This window comes from Tamandua tetradactyla, chromosome 5 (assembly GCF_023851605.1).
Source record: "Tamandua tetradactyla isolate mTamTet1 chromosome 5, mTamTet1.pri, whole genome shotgun sequence".
NCBI classification, from domain to species: domain Eukaryota; kingdom Metazoa; phylum Chordata; class Mammalia; order Pilosa; family Myrmecophagidae; genus Tamandua; species Tamandua tetradactyla.
In genome coordinates this window covers 51,225,643-51,244,941 of record NC_135331.1, presented here as the reverse complement: position 1 = coordinate 51,244,941, position 19,299 = coordinate 51,225,643, and the positions used below count along the sequence as shown (strand labels likewise).

The following is a 19,299-nucleotide window of genomic DNA, read 5'->3' as shown; positions in this document are numbered from 1 at the left end:
AAGCCCACTTCATAGTGTTGTCTAATTCTTTTAATATGTCATTGGATTTGATTTGTAATATTTTGTTGAGACTTCTTACATCTATATTCATTAGGGAAATTCATCTGTAGTTTTCCTTTCTGGTAGGGTTGTTACCTGGTTTTGGTATTAGAGTGATTTTAGCTTTGTAAAATGACTTATGAAGTGTTCGTTTTTTCCTTAATTATTTGGGAATAGTTTGAGCAGGATTGGTGTTAATTCTTTTTGGAATTTTTGATAAAAATTTGGTATGTTTGAATAAAAGTTTATTTAATTATCAAGTTTATTTAATAATAATAAATCATTGGATTTCTTCAATTATTGAATAAAAATTTGGAATGTTTGGAATGTTTGAAAAAAATTTGGAATGTTTGTTAAAATTTCCCTGTGAAGCCATCTGGCTGTGGTATTTTCTTTGTTGAAGTTTTTTTTTGTTTTTTGTTTTGTTTTTTGTTTTGCATGGGCAGGCATTGGTAATCAATCCCAGCTCTCTGGCATGGCAGGCAAGAATTCTGCCATTAGCCATCATCACACTGCCCTGTGGGAAGAGTTTTGATGACAGATTGAATCTCTTATGATTGGCTTGTTGAAACCTGCTGTTTCCTCTCAAGTCAGTGTAGGTTGATCATGTATTACTAGAATTTGCCCATCTCACGTAAGTCATCTCATTTCTTGGCATATAGTTCATAGTTTCCTCTTAAAAACTATTTTATTTCTTCAGAGAATGTGGTAATGATCTGCCTCTTGTTTAATTTTTTTATTTGCATCCTCTCTCTCTTTTCATTGTCAGCTTAGCTAGGGGTGCATCAGTTTTATGATTTTCTCAAAGAACTGACTTTTAGCTTTATTGATCCTTTCAATTTTTTTTTTTACATGTGTTCTCCAATTGATTCATTTCTGCTTAGGTTTTTTCTTTCTTCTATTTGCCTACAGTTTAGCTTGTTGTTCTGTCTCTAGTTCTTCCACGTGAACAGTTGAGTCCTCCATTTTTTCTTTCTTATTTTTAAAAATAGACATTCCAGAGCAATGAATTTCCCTCTCAGCACTGCCTCTGATGCATCCCATGAGTCCTGATATCTTACATACTCAGGTTCATCTTTCCCACAATTGTTACCAGTTTGTCTTGCAATTTCTTCTTTGACCTATTGATTATTAAGAGCATTATTTAATCTCCAAATATTTGTGAAAGTTCTGGTTCATTGCTGGTTATTGATTTCCAGCTTCATTCCATCATAGTCAGAGTAGGTACTTTAAATAATGTCAGTCTTTTATAATTTATTAAGACCTGTTTTGTGTCAAAGCATATGATCTGTTCTATAGAAGGTTCCAAGAGCAGTAGAGAAGGATGTACAGACTGGTATTTGGGGTGTAACAACCTTTATATGTCTGTTAGGATTAATTCATTTATCACATTGTTTAGGTTTTCTGTTTCCTTGTTGATCCTCTAAGTGTTCTATCTATAGAGGAAAGTGGTGTATTGAAGTCTTCCACTATTATTGTTGAAATGTCTATTGCTCACTTGTTTTGCCAGTGTTGGCCTCACGTTCTTAGGAGACACTTGATTAAGGACATAAACATTAGTGATTGGTAATTCTTCCTGGTGAATTGTCCCTTTTATTAATATGTATTGTCCTTGCTTGTCTCTTATGAAACATGTACATTTAAAGTCTATTTTGTCTGATATTAGTATAATTACTCCTGCTTTCTTCTTTTTCACATTTTTTATTGTGAAATATAGCATATGTACAAAAAAGCAATACATTTCCAAGTACATTTTAACTAGTAGTTATAGAACAGACTTTAAAGTTTGGTATGGGTTACAGTTCTATGATTTTTCATTTTTTCTTCAAGTGATTTCAAGTCACAGGAAATATCAATATAATGATTCAGCAGTCATACTTATTTGTTAAATCCTACCTTCCCTGTTATACTCTTCCTTTTTTTGTGTGAGAACATATATACAAAAGAGCAATAAATTTCAAAGTACATCAAGGCAATTAGTTGTAGAACAGATTTCAGAGTTTGGTATGGATTTCAGCTTCACAATTTTAGGTTTTTTCCTTCTAGCTGTTCTAAGATATTGCAGACTAAAAGAAATAGCAATATAATGATTCAGCAATTGTACTTGTTTGTCAAATCCTACCTTCTCTGTATAACTCCACCATCACCTTTGATCTTTCTACCACTATTTAAGGGAATTTGGGCTATTCCCATTCTAAATGTTTCATGTTGGGAGGGGCTGTTGATAATATGGGATGGGGGATGAACTAGTTGATGTCCTGGGGAGGCTGGCCCCCCTCTGCATTTCAGGGCTTAACTGGTCCAGGGACCCATTTGGACCTTTTAGATTTCTGGAAAGTTACCCTAGGGCATGGAACCTTTGTAGAATCTTATATAAAGCCCTGAGTGTTCTTTAGGATTGGTAGGAATGATTTTGGTTGGGGTTTAACAAGTTATTTTAGGTAGCAGTGTCTAACAGAAACTTGCCTAAGAATGTCCTTCTGAGTGCTTTCTTAATTCTATTTGAACTCTCTCAGCCACTGATACCTTACTTGATATACTTCTTTTCCCTGTTTCAGCCAGGATAGACATTGTTCATCCCCACAGGGCCAGGGCTCATCCCTGGGAGTCACTTCCACACTGGCAGGTAGACTTCACCCCTGAGGTCATGTCCCAGAGAGTCAGGAGGGCAGTGACTTCACTTGCAGTGTTGGGCTTAGAGCGAGCCCACATTTGAGCAACAAAAGAGGTCCTCCTGAAGTAACTGTCAGGCATTCCTAGAGATAAGCTAAGCCTCTCTGCTACCTACATAAGCATCACAGGAACAAGCCTCAAGACCAAGGTCTTGGCCTATTGCTTTAGGTGTCCCTAATGTTTGAAACAGTATCAGGGGTTTCCCCTGTGGTAAACTTTTTTTTTAATTGAAAAATCTTCACACACATATATTATACATGCATGGTGTACAGTCAGTGGTTCACAATAATCATCACATAGTTGTGAATTCATAATCATGATCCTTTTTTTTAGAACATTTGCATCACTCCAGAACGAAAAAGAAAAAAACTCATATATACTATAAACCTTAACCCTTCCTCTCATTGACCACTAATGTTTCCATATACCAAATTATCTTGCCCTTTGCCCTCCTTATTATTTATTTATTCTTTATCCATATTTTTTAGTCCTTTGCCCATATCCTAGAAATAAGGAGCACCTGGCACACAGTTTTCACAGTCACAAAGTTGTACTGTAAATGTTATACCTTTATACAATTGTCTTGCAGTATGTAGGCTAATGGAACAGAATTCAACAGTTTTAGGTACTTCCCTCTAATCACTCCATCACAGCATAAACTAAGAAGAGGGATATCTATGTAACACCCACAAATATCCTCCAGGATAACCTCTCAAATGTTTGAAAGTACTCAGCTACTAAAAGTTTGTGTCTCGTTTCTGTTTTTCCCCTTTTGGTCAGGAAGTCTTTCTCAATTTCTTGATGCCGGGCTTAACCCAGGCTTTCTGTTTTATATTGCCCGGGGGATTTAAATGCCTGAGATTCATATCCCACATGGAAGGGAGGGCAGTGAGTTCACCTGCTGAGTTGGCTTAGAGACAGAGGCCACATCTGAGCAACAAGAGGTTCTCTGGGGGCAACTCTTAGGTCTAATTTTAAGTAGGCTTAGCCTATCTTTTGCAGGAAGAAATTTCATTCAGCTCACCCCCAAGATTGAGGATGCAGTCTATTGATTTGGTTGTCCCCACTGCTTGCAAGAGTATCAGAAGTTCTCCAAATGGAGAAGTTGGATATTTCCTCCTTTCTCCCCATAACCCCAAGGAGACTTTGCAAATACTTCTTTATTCACTACCCAAATTAGTCTTAGATTAATCAGGGCATCAAAGTAGCCTGGACAAACCAACAAAATCTCATGCACTATTCAAGATTGCATGTACTTATGGTGTTCAACTAAACTGACCATACAAATTAAGTTAGGACATGCACTACCCAAAATATAAATTTTGCACCAAATAAATATCTCTCCCTTTAGTTTCACCCAGAAGTTGAAGTTTTAAAATATGGATGATATCATCCTTTACCCAATCTTATTAGTATACCTTAGTCTTATCCAGATCAGCTTCATTCATATCTCTACTTGATGTCTGATTACTTTTTCAACTTTTTAAACAGTTTCTGTATGGTTTACTGCTCACTTTCATAGCTTCAGAGCCTTAACTATGAGTCTCAGGTGTCATATAAATACCTGAAGTTTCTGGGAAAGAATATATTATATATAAACAGCTCAGTATTTCAGAATTTAAAATTAACAGTTACACCCCATGAATGTATGTGACTAATGTAAGAGCTTATAATCTAGGACCCTTTACAATAAGCCCCAACCTGATAACCCATGCTCTAGACTTTAGTTCACTGAATTTTTATGTTGTAGTTAGTCCATATGAATGGAGCATGATGATATTTGTGTTTTTGTTCCTGGCATTTCATTCAACATCCAGCCCTTAAAGTTCATTCACCTAGTTGCATGCAAGTTTGAGATTTCAGTTTATGTTGTAAAGTTGATACTCTATGAGATTCTGAGTCAGATTTTCAGAGATCTCAAGTCTGTAGCTATAGGAAATAAGATTTTCCTTCATGGGGTGGGCCACGGTGGCTCAGCAGGCAAGAATGCTTGCCTGCCATGCCAGAGGACATGGGTTCGATTCCAGGTGCCTGCCCATGTAAAAAATATATATATATTTTTTCATTCAGGGCACTCATAGAAATGTTTACATCTGTCTTACAGTACATACGCTTCTCATTTGAAGTCTTCATCTCATCCCTTTCCCTCATCAATGTAGACAGCATATCTAACAACAAACACCCAACATCTCTATACCTCCTGTTTCCACTAAACTCCATAAAGTGTCAAAAATATTGTCCCCCAGAGCCTGGCATTAGAAGAATCCAACTCACCCCATGCATTGGCAGTGTCATTCTGATTATGGGAAACAGAGTTCTTAGTGTTTTTGAGTCCAATCAGAGTAGAAAACCAATCATAAAAACTCACTTTTAAGATTCTGTTTCTTAAGAACCTCTCCTGGTACCAGGCTGTATTAGCTAGGGTTCACTAGAGAAACAGAATCAGCAGGAGATCTCTGTAGCTATCACATTTTTAAAATCATCTCATGTAACCATGGGAATGTAGAGTACAAGGTCTGTAGAGCAAGCCACAGGCCTCAGTAAATGCTAAGGAGAGGTCCTCGATAAACTCATAGGAGAGGCTGGCTGGACAACTGTGGAAATGGAAGAGTCCAAAATCTGCAGGGCAAGCTGTGATGCTGATGACTTCAATAAAGGGTTTGGATAAACTCCATGGGAGAGGCTGGCTGGCTGAAGCAGAAGAGTGACTGTCTCTTCTGAATCTTCCTTAAAAGCCTTCTGGTGTTTAGATTAAACATCACTCACTGCAGAAGACTCTACCCTTACTGATTACAAATGAAATCAGCCCTTGATGCAGCCAATGTGATCATGATTAAAGTCCATGAAATGTCCTCATAGCAACAGACAGGGCAGCTGTTGCCCAACCAGACATCTGGGCACCACCATGTGGCCAATTTGACACATGAACCTTAACATTATACCTGTTAATCTATATTCTAGATTCCAATTCTGAGTTTGCACATTCTAATTGTTTCAAAACAATGAAATTATACAATATTTGTTCTTTTGTATATGGAGTATTTTTCTAAACATGGTTTCTTTTCAGGTATCATCTATGTCATCACATGCATCAGGAGTGCATTTCTTTGTATGGCTGAATAATTATCCGTTGTATGTATATACCTCCTTTATCCATTCATCTCTTGATGGATACTTGGGTTGCTTTCATTTTTTGGCAATTATGAATAATGCCCTATGAACATTGTGCAAATGTCTGTCTGAGTGCAGTTTTTGATTCTTTTGAGTATTTACCTATTTGTGGGAAGACTGGATAATATAGTAGTACCAAACTTAGCTTCCTGAGAACCACCAAACTTTTCTTCTTAAGCAGCTGCCCCACTTTACATTGCCATCAGCAATGTATGAGAGTTCTTGTTTCTCTGCATCTTCTCCAATCCTTGTTATTTTACTTTTTTTTTTAATAGAAACACTGTAATGTTTAAGAAATGGTATCTCATTGTGGATTTCATTGACATTATCCTGATGGCTGTTTGTGCCCAGCATCTTCAGGTACTTTCTGGTGATTTGTATGTATTCTGTAGAGACATGCATGTTCAAGTCTTTTGACCATTTTTAATTGGGCTAATTGTCCTTTAGTTGTTAAGTTGGAGGATTAGAAAGAATTTTCACCAGGAGGAATAGACATCCTCAATTTGGTAAATTAACATTAACCTGAAAGCAATTGTTTAATCTCACAGCAGAAGGAAGGTCAGTTTATTGAGAATATGGAATTTTTCTGGATTTATAATCCATAAGTAATGGTCAAAAGGACTGCTTCATCTTAACACCACAGGATTTGATTTTTTTGGAAATTAATTTAGCATAGTAGAAAGTAAATTAAAAAAGCATAAATTGATAAATGTACAGTGACAAATTAGCTGAGTAGCCTGAAAGAATAGTAGAGTCTTAAATAAACCAATGAGGAGGGGAAAGGGAAACCTTAGCTTGAAGTTCAGAGAAGGGATCTCTGAGAAAGTTGTCAAGTAATATGAGAATGTAGGTAAAGGAGCATCAGTAAAAATGTGTTTGTAGAGATTATGTAAAGAGCGGCATTGACAGTAGTGTTAATGCAGAGATGACGTCAGTGCTCCTCTGTGTGAGTGAGATCTTGAGAGGGTGTATTTTTGAGGATCTGTTAACTTCTATTGGAGACTTGAGGAATATTGTTTTTTATTGTGTGGGGAAAATTAAATCAGTTTGAGGTACATTTTAGTGTATATGTCTGTTACACACAAAATCAGGCTTTAAAGATTAGAAATATAATCCACACAATAGTTTTGGATGCAGCATATGAGAAGTTTGGCAAAAATTGAAGCAAGTAAAGAAATGCATAACATTTCTAAGACAATGTATAGGAAATGGGGAGAAGAGGGACTAGCATTTTGTTTGACATGTTCCAATAGTAATACTTAAAGGATTTTTGTGAGGACTCTTTGCAAGAGTGAGTAGAGCAATTTGAAAACAATCAAGAATGTCAGAGAACAGAAAATCCGAAGAGAAAGTTCCTCCAAAGAAGTTATTTTCCAATTATAGTTCGATTCCAAGTAAAAGGCTGACACAATCATTAGATTTAATTTTCAGGAGCTCTTTGGTGAATTAGTCATATTTATTTATGAAGAGATTATAGTAAGCTTAGAAATTCAAAGAATGATGTGATACGATGTAGTCCCCAGATCCCAAATGGTCATTACTCACATTTATATCTATCTTATCATCATTATACTTTTCCATTTATTTTAGTCTTAGGACATGAGAATAATAAGAGATATGCTAAGAGATCTCCACTGTCTCCAGATGTACTCTTCCTTATGTCTATTGTGTAGTAGAAGTCCAGTTTTACCTTGGATGTCAGGATCAATCACCCAGCTGGATTGTAACTGCTTTCTTTGCCTGTTGACTCAGAAACACAAGGAAAAAAAAGTGGCTGAGTGCAGTTTTAACTTCCAGTTAAGCAGAAATCATGACTGTGTCTTGTGGTGAAAGCACTCCACCTTCTAGACCAGAAGAGGATACAGTCATAGGAACAGAAAGCAAACATTTTTCTAGTGGATCATTAATAAGTGGTGCCCTAACCATTACCATCCTTGGTTTCCTGGACCCATGAATCCTGGGTATGGGAGAAACAGCACAATTGATTAGATGCCAATTTAGAATCATATACAACCTCTAAATCCAAAAATGCAAAATAGGTATTGTGGCCCATTTTTTAGTTGTAGGAGCCAGGTCTAGCACCTTGTCCTTTCATCTTAGAAGGAATATCTCAATTTATCCCCACACCACTGGATACCTGACAATTACACAAATGGAGAAGGCCCCTGAAATAATTTATATTTATGTCCCACTCTCTGATATGCAAATAAATTTCTCACCAATAAGTCTAGATTAATTGCTACTTTTTGCTTATTAGATCCATTTAGCATATCAATGCAATGAAAAATGTATAATGACCCAGGGAAGGGAATGTCAATTGAGGTCTCTGAGGACTAGATTATTATATAGGGCTGGAGACTTGAGGCACCCTCTGTTAGGATGGCAAAGGTTTACTGCTGGCCTTGACTGCTGAAAACAAAGTTTCTGTTGGTCAGGAACAGGAATCAAGATAAAAAGCAATTGATGATCAGTAGCTGCCTAACAGTTACCAGAGGAGGTATTGACTTACTCTATCAATGATACTACTTCTTTATACCAGCTGAACCTAGAATCATTACCTGGTTAAGTTTACAGTAATTCACTGTCATCCTGTATAATATTTCAATTCTCTGTGCAGGCCAAATAGAGTTGAAGGAGGATATGGTGGGAATCCCAAGGACTCTTTCAACTCCTTGATGTAGTACTCATCTTTGCAGTCTATTTTCAATGTAGAGATAGTATTGGAGGTTTTCAACTTTCCTTTCCTACAAAACTAACCCTCACTCCACCTGTTAAGGATACAATGTGGGGATTCTTCCTGTTGGTGAATATCTGTTCCAACTATGCATTCTGAAACAGGCAAAATGACCACAGGATGGGCTAAGGGACCCACTGGACCTACTCTGAGTCAGATCTGTGCCAAAATTTCATTGATCCCCTTACTTCCATAACACCCTACCCTGAATGCTGGATGACAATGATGATCTATGATTATTAGTTTTAGATCAGAGCTAGTTTAAATAACTAAATCTACCATTCTTTATTAAAAATAAAAAGAACAGCACTACCATACCCATAAACTATGTTCTCCTTACAAAGGAAACCATTTTCAGAGTCTGACATTTCTTTTTTCTGGGCTCAGTTACCTCCATTTCAACTCCATCTGTTGTCTGGCCCACTCCTGCCTAAGCCCTGGGTGCTCTAACTTTTGTGTTTTCAGAGATGAAGACTTCATTTTCCTTAATACCGTGTGGTCAAATTTTGAGCATAGGCCCACAATGGTGCTTGTTGAGATTCTGAGGAAAGGCCTTAAGCCCCAGGACAATCTCTGCTTTAGCATTTATTAGGGGAACTTACTTACAAGGTGCTGCAGCTACCCCTCAACATCTTTTCTATGCAGGCCATATTCACACAGCTGCTTCCACAAACCCTGCATATGGACACGTAATGTGCCAAAAGCAAACACTAGACTCCTCCTTGAACTTGCCTCACCTCATTTTTTCCCTTCCCATGTATCTGGACAGGTGTTCAGGAAAGAATTTGCTGTGCTTCTTGATTTCTCTCTTTTTCTTCAACTCCTCTCCATCCCACCAGCAAATCCTATGCCTCGTCTTCCAAGCACATGCACAGCTGACCCCTTCTTATTTCTTGCCTGGTCAGAGCTGCTGTAGTCTTTGACATTATGACTGTGTTGGCCTCTTAACCCTTCTCATTCTCCCCCTTCACCTCTGCAAGTTTATTACGGGTCTGATAAGAGATGTATCTTTATCTTTGTGTGTATGATAACACATATATGCAATATAAAATTTTCCATTTTCACCCCTTTCAAACATACAATAAGGAGGTATTGATTAATTGACAATGACCTTGACCACTATCTATGGCAAAAACATTTCCATCATTCCAAACAGAAACTCTGTACCCATTAAACATTAACTCCACATCCTCACTACGCTCACTGCTGGTAACCTGTAATCTATTTCCTGTTTCTGTGAATTTGCATATTCTTGCTGTTTCATACAAGTGGAATCTTAAAATATCAGTCTATTTATTGTATTTCCTTTATTTCACTCAACATGTCTTCAAGGTTCATCCAAATGCATGAATCCAAATGAATATATCTGAACTATGTTCAATTTTATCACTGAATGTGGTTCAACTGTATGTACGTATGTATCCATGTATCTTGATGGACTCAAGCTATTTCTACATTTAGGCTATTGTGAATAATGCTGCCTTTGATAATTGTAAACAAATGCCTTTTTGAGTCCCTAATTTTGGTTTTGTGTATTTTGCTGTTGTTTGCAGTGTTCTGTATAGAAAAAATTAAATAAAATTTATTATTCATAATGGTTAGAATACTCTATTAGCTTTGCTGATAATTTTTCTGCTTATTCTATCCACTGCTGAGACAGTTACACAAAAATCCCCAATCCTGATTTGGGTTTGTTTCTACATATTGTCATTCTTTTACTATTTCAAAAACTGTAACTATTAGATGCTTACAAGTTTTAAATTTCTAAAATTTCCTGGAAATTTAAACTATGTTATCATTATAATAGGACTCTTAATTTCTAGACATTTCCTTAATGTCATTTTATATGCTCTTAATGTAATGACACAAAATTTACTGTTTCACCTGTTCCCATAGCATATGGGAACAGTATGACATATTGAAACATTTTGGAATATCTAATATAAACCTTGAAGTTTTTTGTCTCAAATGAATTTCTTAAAAATTTAAAGGAAGAAGAAGGTTTTCCTTATAAATCTACCTGATAATATTGACTATGTAAGTTGGATATTTATATTTAATATAAATCCTTTTAGAGCTGCACTTTCTTTCTTATATGTGACTTCTATTTGCACACCATCTTCTATGTTCTTTTTAATTTTTCTCCTGAATGCCTCTTTTAGATGGATAATTTTTGGTCAGATTTTCTCATCTGTTAATTTTGAAGAGCTCCATTATTTTATTATTCTTATTGGTTATGTGAGAAAAGACAACATTTTTGCTGCCTTATCAAATGTAAAGTTAATCTTTTATCACCTTCTAGATAATGTATTTTTAAGTATTTCAGCTTTATCTACCTTATGGCATTTATTATTTTATGGAATTTTAAAACATTTTATTGATGTTATTGCTGTGAAATATTATTTTTATTTTATACATTCACTATTCATTTGGATTTATGCATTAAATTAACAATTTTCATTGCTTTTAAATCCTACCTGATTGTTTCAAATTCTTTCTGGGATAGTTTTTATTTTGCCTAAGTAGCATTTCTTTACATTTTTTTAGAATTAATTTGCTGCTAGAAAACTTTTAAATTTGTTATTGGTTTTTATTTGTTTGAAAATGTTTTTACTTAACCTCACCTTTAAGGACTTCATTGTCTATACAGAAATCTATGTTGATGGCTATTTTTAAATTTTATTATAAAGCTATATCATTACCTTCTGTGTTCCATTGTTGGTGACAGATGTTAGTTTTTCATTTATTATTAATTTGAAAGTTGTATTTCTGCTTTATAGCTTCTTTTAAGTTTTTTTGAAGTTGTAAAAAGCATGTCAAGGTATAAATTTCTTATGAGTTTTTTCCTTCTGAGTTTTCTAGGGTTTCTTGAGTCTATGTATTTAATTAACTTTGGGCCAGACAGACACCATCTCTTCAAATATTGCTTCTGTTCTATTCTATCTGTAGTCATCTACTGACACTCTCAAATAAATATGTGTTATGACTTCTCACCCTACCCTCTACCATGTTACTATCTCTTCCATATGTTCCTTCATTTGTCTCATCAGGCTTCATTTTAGATATTTTTCAGCCCTAATCTTATTATAAGATTATAAAGTCTGCCTCTTTGCCTAATGTGTTTTTCCTATTCATTTAGTTCATTTTTCAAATGTTTTATTGTGTTTTAGCATTTCCTTTGTGTTATTTTTTTGTTACTCACTTTTTAAGATTTCTAGTATACTCTGAAAATTTTAGTATCACTTAAATTCTTGAATGTAAGAAGCATAGGTGTTTTATGTCCAGTCTCTGGTGTGCCTTAAGGCCTGTTGCTGCTGCCTCTCATTCAGATTGTCATGTCTCCTTGTTTATTTGGTCTCTTTTTATTAAAATGAATTTGAACATTAGATTTTAAAATTGTAAAAATAATATGAGAACTAGGATGATGTCAGTGTCCTTCAAAGAGGTCTTTTGTTTGCTTTTGCCGGGCCCTGTGTACATCAGGGCCGTAAGGCTACCTTAATCCAAAATAAAAATGGAGTATTTTATAGTTGGTTGAAAATTTTTCCAAGAAAGCCATGTGCTAGGTTCCCAACCAAAAGCAGTGGATGTATTACCAGATTCCCTGCTCTTGTTAACAAACTTTGGTATTTATCTCCCTACCAAATTGATGTTGACAAAACATTGCTCTGATTCTCAGCTACCTTACTGAAATAACACCCCCAGGGCATAAGCAGTCTGGAATACTGGTTAATATTTTTGGATTTACATCTTCTTCAAATTTTGGTCCAGTTTTACTTGCTGTGTTGAATAATATATTTTATCTAATAATATTTCATCAAAAGAATTATATAACCCACTGTTCTAGTCTGCTAGCTTGCAGAATGCAATATACCAGAAATGGAATGTCTTTTTTAGAAGGGGAATTTAATACGTTGCTTCTTAACAGTTCTAAGGCTGAGAAAATGTCCCAATTACAAGACTACAGAAATGTTCACTCAAAGGTATCTAGGGAGAGATACCTTGGTTCAAGAAGGCCAATGAAGTTCAGGGTTTCTCTTTCAAGTGAGAAGGCACATGGTGAATACAGTCATGGTTTCTCTCTCATCTGGAAAGGCACATGGTGAACACGTTCAGGGTTCCTCTCTCATATGGAAGGGCGCATGGCAAACACAGTGTCATCTGCTAGCTTCTTCTCCTGGCTTCCTGTTTCATGAACCTCCCCAGGAGATGTTTTCCTTCTTCATCTCCAAAGGTCACTGGATGGTGGCCTCTACTTCTTGTGGCTATGTCATTCTGCTCTGCTCTCTCTCTGAATCTCTCATTCTCCAAAATGTTTCCTCTTTTATAGGACTTCAGAAACTAATCAAGACCCACCCAAACGGGTGGAGATGTGTCGTCACCTAATCCAGCCTAACAACCACTCTTGATTACATCACATCTCCAGGGAGATGATCTAGTTACAGCTTCAAACATACAAGGCTGAATAGGGATTAGAAGAAATGGCTACCTTTACAAATGGGGTCAGGATTAAAACATGGCTTTTCTAGGGTACATACATCATTTCAAACCAGCACATCCAACATCAATAGAATATTAATTCCTCTGTGCTTAATGTGGTTTTGTTGTTTGGCTGAGTATTTGGAAGATGGCTTCCAGGAAAAAAATAGTTAAACATCCAGCTTTTTGAATCCCTTCAAACATCTTTCCTGTTGTTTCTTTTCAATACAGGTATTGAAATAGTCAATACAGGTATTGACTAATGATTTTTATCTTTTGAAATTCCTGTCCTTCAAATACTGAACATTTGGAATCATTCCTTAGATGGTGGGAGGGTAATCTCGGACAGGTAGTTTTTATCAGTCTTTTCACTTTGTGTGGTATCAGTGTGCAAAGATGAAACCTCCTTTCACTGCTGCCCATTCAGAATATAAACCTTAGTAGCCCATTGTTCTTTGTTTTATAGGTTTATCATATTTTATTTTACTGTGCGATCATTAAATTACCAGATGGGTGATATTAGTGAATTCCATTCCTGCCCAACCACAGTGGCAAGCTTCTCTCCTCCATTTCAGGGAGGCACAGCTCTGGGCGATCCCACAATCACCCTGATATGACAGGTTGAGACAGATATCACTTATCTGACCACACCCACCACTAATGCCAGGCTAACAGGTTTATTATTACCAACAATGCCCTGGTGCATAAATTACTCTACAGAGTAACCCATTTAAATTTAGCTCCCTAGAAAAAAAATTCCTGAGGTCAGAGTTTTAAATTTGTTTTAACCTCAGGAAGGTGACTCTCAGCCTTCTGCTTCCCTGGTTAACTCTCACAAACTAACTGTCCAAGAGTTTATCCTGTATCTCCACAAGATCTCTGAATCTTCTTCCAGTTACTTAGAAGTTGGCTTAACCAATGGGAACTTATCATGTCATGGTTTTGAAGGCTAGGAAGCTCGCTTCCTCCTGGGGTCTGTAGCAACTGGTGCTGGCCTAGCTTGCTCCAGTCCTTGAAGTTTCATGGCTTACCTCTGTGTCTCACACCACTTGGTGATGTCCTATCCTTTCTTTTTTGCATCCCAACTGGCTTACTGCTTCTCCCTGTGGCATCATCTCTTTGGTTATATCTTCAAGTTTCCTCTCTTTTAAAGGCCTCCAGTAACCTAGATTAAAGTCCATCCTGCTTCATTTGGTCACAACTTAACTAAAACATAATATCTTTAAAGGACCTATTTAAAATGGTTTAGATCCACAGGGACCTGCATTAGAATTAAGAAAATATCTAAAATGGGGTACATAATTCAGTCTACCACAGTACTCCAGCTCATTTTAGTGCCTGGTGACTTTAGATCATGAAGGTAAATGAGGTGAATGTTTCAGTTGTGAAGAGCAACTGCATACTAAAAACTACATTTCTATCACTTTTCAATAGTTTTAAGTCTTATCTGTTATTCTCAAATCCCTTGATGGAAAGCCCTTTGGGAACAGGAAGTGGGTTCAGTCTCCCAAAGTAAATTTCCTTTGCTTTGTAATTATAATTAACTTATTTTTTACATCCTGGGGACAGATTAATTCAGTTATCATAGTAAGAGATAAAAATGAGTAAATTCACAAGAATTAAATCCACAGATGTCCTTCTGTTTTAGATTGCTAAAACTACCAGATTTCAATATAGCAGTAATGGAACAGCTTTTAGAAAGGGAATTTATTAAGTTGCAATTTTGCAGTTCTAAGGCCATAAAATATGCAAATTAAGGCACTAACAACAGGTTTCCTTTACTCAAGAAAGGCTGATACCATCCAGAATACCTCTGTCAATGGGGAAGGCATGTATGTGGCTGTATCTGCTAGGGTCTCTTGCTTTAAGACACCTCTTTCAGCTGGGAAGACACATGGCAATGTCTGATAGCTCTCTCTCCTCATTTCATAAAACATCCCTGGGTCTTTTCCCTTTAGCATCTCCAAAGATCTCTGAGTGTGTGGGCTCTCTGAGCACTAAAGCTTTTTCCAGAATGGTATTCTCTTAAAGAACTCTGGTAAACAACCCACCTTGAATGGGTGGAGACACATCTCCATGGAAACCACCTTATCAAAAGTTGCCCCCTACAATTGTGTGGGTCACATCTCCATAGAAACAATAGAAAAGGACACTGCCCAGCAATATGGAATGAGGATTAAAGAACATGGCTTCTCTGGGGTAACAATTTCAAGCCAACACATTGCATACTCTGGATTATGTTCTTTCCAAGTACAAAATGCAGTCATTCCATCACAGTATCTGAAAGCCTTTAAACCACTTCAGTATTAATATAAATACAATACAACATAGAAACAACATAGAATGTCATCAGATCAAGTTATAGACATGGTCTGTCCTAAGGCACAATTCTCCTCTGGCTCTGTTCTGGTAAAACTCAGAACAAATTACTTTCTGGCAATGTATAAAGGAGGGACACTCATTGGATACATAGTCCCATTTTAATAGGAAGAAATTGGAAGGAAAACAGGGGTGACCCGACCCAAACAGTTCTGAAACTCTGTAGGAAAACTACATTAGATCTCCAAGTAGGAAAGTCATTTATCTCCAGAGTTTGGAAAGCAGTAGCCCCACACTTTCCAAGGGCTTGTGCAGTGGCCTGGTACTCTCCAAATGCAACCTTATGGGACATTGGTGAGACCACCTTTTTCTATGCTCCACACTCTCCAATTATGGAGGCAGAGCCTGGGCTCTCTCTCAACACTGGGGCTTATGCACAACTCCTCCAGAACTGTGGGTTGGAAGCTAGGCTCTTCCCAATCCCCAAGGAATATGCTCCACCTCTCCAAAGCCTGAGATGGCAAAACTCTTCCTGAACAAGGTGGGAGGCCAGCTTTCTGCTTTAGGGGCAAACTCACAATCTCCAAGTGCATGGATGAGTCTGCTCTCCTGATCTGAGGTTTATTAGCATCAAACCTTAGCTTCCATGTTCTGCCTTTGAAGCTATTTTTCCTCCAATCTGTCCCTTAACCCTTTTAGTCCAGACTGGCAGTGGTGCCGTTTATACAGATCCCACAACACACTTGTTGGGTCTGTTTGCAATAGGCAGGCATCATAACCATCTGACAATAGGATTTTCCACAAATTCTTCCTAGATAACTCCATCTCCAATCCTGGCTTTTTCTGAAATGGCTGACTTGTTCCATGTATAGTTAAATCCACATATGGGGCCCTATTCTCTGTGATCTCCCTTTCTGGACACCCCAAATTTTCAAGGCCATCAGTTTCTTGTTCTTTGGTACTCAAGTTTTCATTTTTCAACTTATTTCTTTCTTATCACATTTCAATATAAGCTGTAAGCCTACACTTTCCACATTTAATTTGGAAGTCTCTTCTACTAAATACTCAAGTCTGTGGCTTTGAAAATCTGCCTTCTATCAAAAACCAGTAGTCAGTTTTGCCAGAATCTTTACTACTGTAAAACAAAATACATGCTTCATTTCAGTCTAAGGCCATATCAGAAGTATCCTTAGAGTTCATATTTCTACCAGCAGTCTCTTCAAAGCATTCTAGGCCTTCTCCATCAAGATCCTTGCAACTCTTCCATAATCTTCCCTTGATCCATTTTAAAAAGACATTCAAACGTGTTGGTATTTACAAACTGCACCATCACCCCACTTCTCTGGTAGCAGTCTATTAGTTAAAGCCACTGGAATGCCAGTAAAAGAATGACTTTTAAAAAATGGAATTAAGTTGCAAGTTTACAGTTCTAAGGCCATGAAAATGTCCAAATTAAGGCACCAACACAGGTTACCTTCACTCAAGAAAGGCTGATACCATCTGGCAACACCTCTGTCAGCTGGCAAAGGCACATTGTCAACATCTGATAGCTCTCTCTTTTTATATCATAAGGCTTACCTGGGGGTGTTCTCCTTCTGCATCTCCAATGATTTCTGACTGTGTGGTTGAGGTTTGTTTCCATCACCATAGAAATCACAGCATGCATTGGTTAGGGCTTTAGAGAGGTGAAGCCTAAAGCATTTCAGGTGGGTCACAGTAACCTCCAGAGCTTTATCAGAGCACTACTGGTCTTTTGTGTACCTTGCCATTCTCTCCACCTTAGGTTGAGAACATTACATTGAGAGCTGCTGTATTCCAACCTGACAGTGTTATCCTGGAGAAATCACCATGCCAGAGCCTTAGAAAATTCATTAAAAAAACTCGGCTCTCCAAACTTGAAAGGGATGAGAGTCAATGGGATAGAAAAGGGGAGGACTCTGGGTGGGCAGGGCCTCCCTTCAGGGACTGAAGCTGTGGAGTCACATGAGATGGAGACCAGGATGATGTCACCTTATGACATCAGAAACTCAGCTGGGGACTGGCTGCAAGGGTGGGTGTAAATGTCAGGGGCACAGGTCTTGATAAGAACAGTAGAATCTGAGCACAGTGTGGGGGCTTTTCCTCCACTAATGTCATTTGTCTACTTCTAAATGACATACATGTTGACCCTCCCGAGGAGGCTGCTTTGGCCTGCCCCTCTCCTGCATCTCTGGCACCTACAGACTTAGGTCACCTGCTGTACACCCACATTTACCTTCTCTACCCTTGGAACAGCTAAATAAAGAGGTTTGAAATATCGAGCCAAACACTTTGATGATTAGGAATGATATTCCTAATGTCACAGAGCAGTGACAACCAGATGAACAGCAGAAAGAGTTCATTGATACTAGTCAGTAATGTAGAAATCACAGAAAACCTTGGGACTTTTGGGTGACAAGAGCTACTGAAATGAAGAAGTGAAAGGCAGAACTGTGCAGCAGAACATGTGAATAAAATACCATAGCAGAAAAGAAAACTTCAGAAAGAAAAGATGGCAGATGTTTCTTATACCAATTCTTTAATATTCAGCAAAGCTGCTGACTTTTTTCAATCCAAAGTAACAGTGAAGTCTCATGCAGGCAGATGAACATGTGATGGAGTTAGACATCGGATCCCTGAATGTGACACAATCCTGATAAGAAAATGTAGGCAAGATCTTAGTGCAAAGCTCAAAGCCCTAGACTATCATCAGTAGTTCTGATTCTGCTGATAAGAAAAGAGGTAAATGTATGTTCAACATTACAGTCTCAATTAGTGCATTTCCTTCCACCAAAGCAGGTGAAGGAACATGTGAGTTCATTGTAGTGGTATAGTCTTGGGAGATTCACCAACACAAAGTTAGTCTCCTGTGGGATTAACATTTACCCTCACCAACCCGGAGGATGCTACATCTGTCACCTGGTCATGTCCATGCTCCTTGTGCTCTTATCTGTTCAGGGAAGGAATCAGGCAACTGGGCATGGAAGGGAAAGTAAACCTAGAAAGCAGGAATTATCTGGCATGCCCTAAAGGAATCTGGAATTTCAAAAAGTCATCTGTCACTGCATTTGTCATTCTTTTAACTGGCTTCCTTTCCCCATCATCTGGTGATCCAACCATATCTATCCTGAACTTTTATATGCTTTTCCACAGGAAGTTTCACCAAACAGGAAAAACGGCCCAGTGAAGTTTTTCTCCACAAATTTAATTATGAAATTCTTTTTAAATAATGGAAAGATGAATTAACAATATATTTAACATCATATGCCTACAACATTGGTATATATTACTATTGAAAGGTAGTTTCTTTGTCACATATCTTTCCATTTATTCATCATATGAATATAGATATAAGATTCCTCGACAATGTACTTGCAAATTGAATCCAGCAGCATATTAGAAGAATTACACACCATGGGCAAGTGGCATTTCTTCAGTGCATGCACGGCTGCCTCAACATAAGAAAATCAATTATCGTAAAGCACCATACCAACAAATCAAAGCAGAGGAACCACATGATCATCTCAATTGATACAGAAAGAGCATCTGACAAAATTTAACATCATTTCTTGCTGAAAATACTTTAAAGGATATAAATAGTTGGGAACTTCTCAGCATGATAAAGGGAATATATGAAAAACCCACAACCAACATCATCTTCAATGAAGATGAAGACTGAAAGCTTTCCCTCTAAGGTCAGGAATAAGACAAGGATGTCCACTGCTACCATTATTATTCATCATTTTTCTGGAAGCTCTGGGCAGAGCAATTAGACAAGGAAAATAAATGAAAACATCCAAACTGGAAAGGAAGAAGTAAAACTCACCGTGTGCAAATGACATGATAATATATGTCAAAACTCCTGA

At 37.3% G+C, this 19,299-nt stretch overlaps 1 long non-coding RNA gene across 1 annotated transcript in view; it reads left to right on the top strand.

Moving 5' to 3' along the window:
• The window catches only part of LOC143684149 (uncharacterized), an 83,649-nt gene that overhangs the window by 8,375 nt on the left and 55,975 nt on the right, over positions 1-19,299 (top strand). The gene's annotated exons all lie outside the window — the stretch shown is intronic.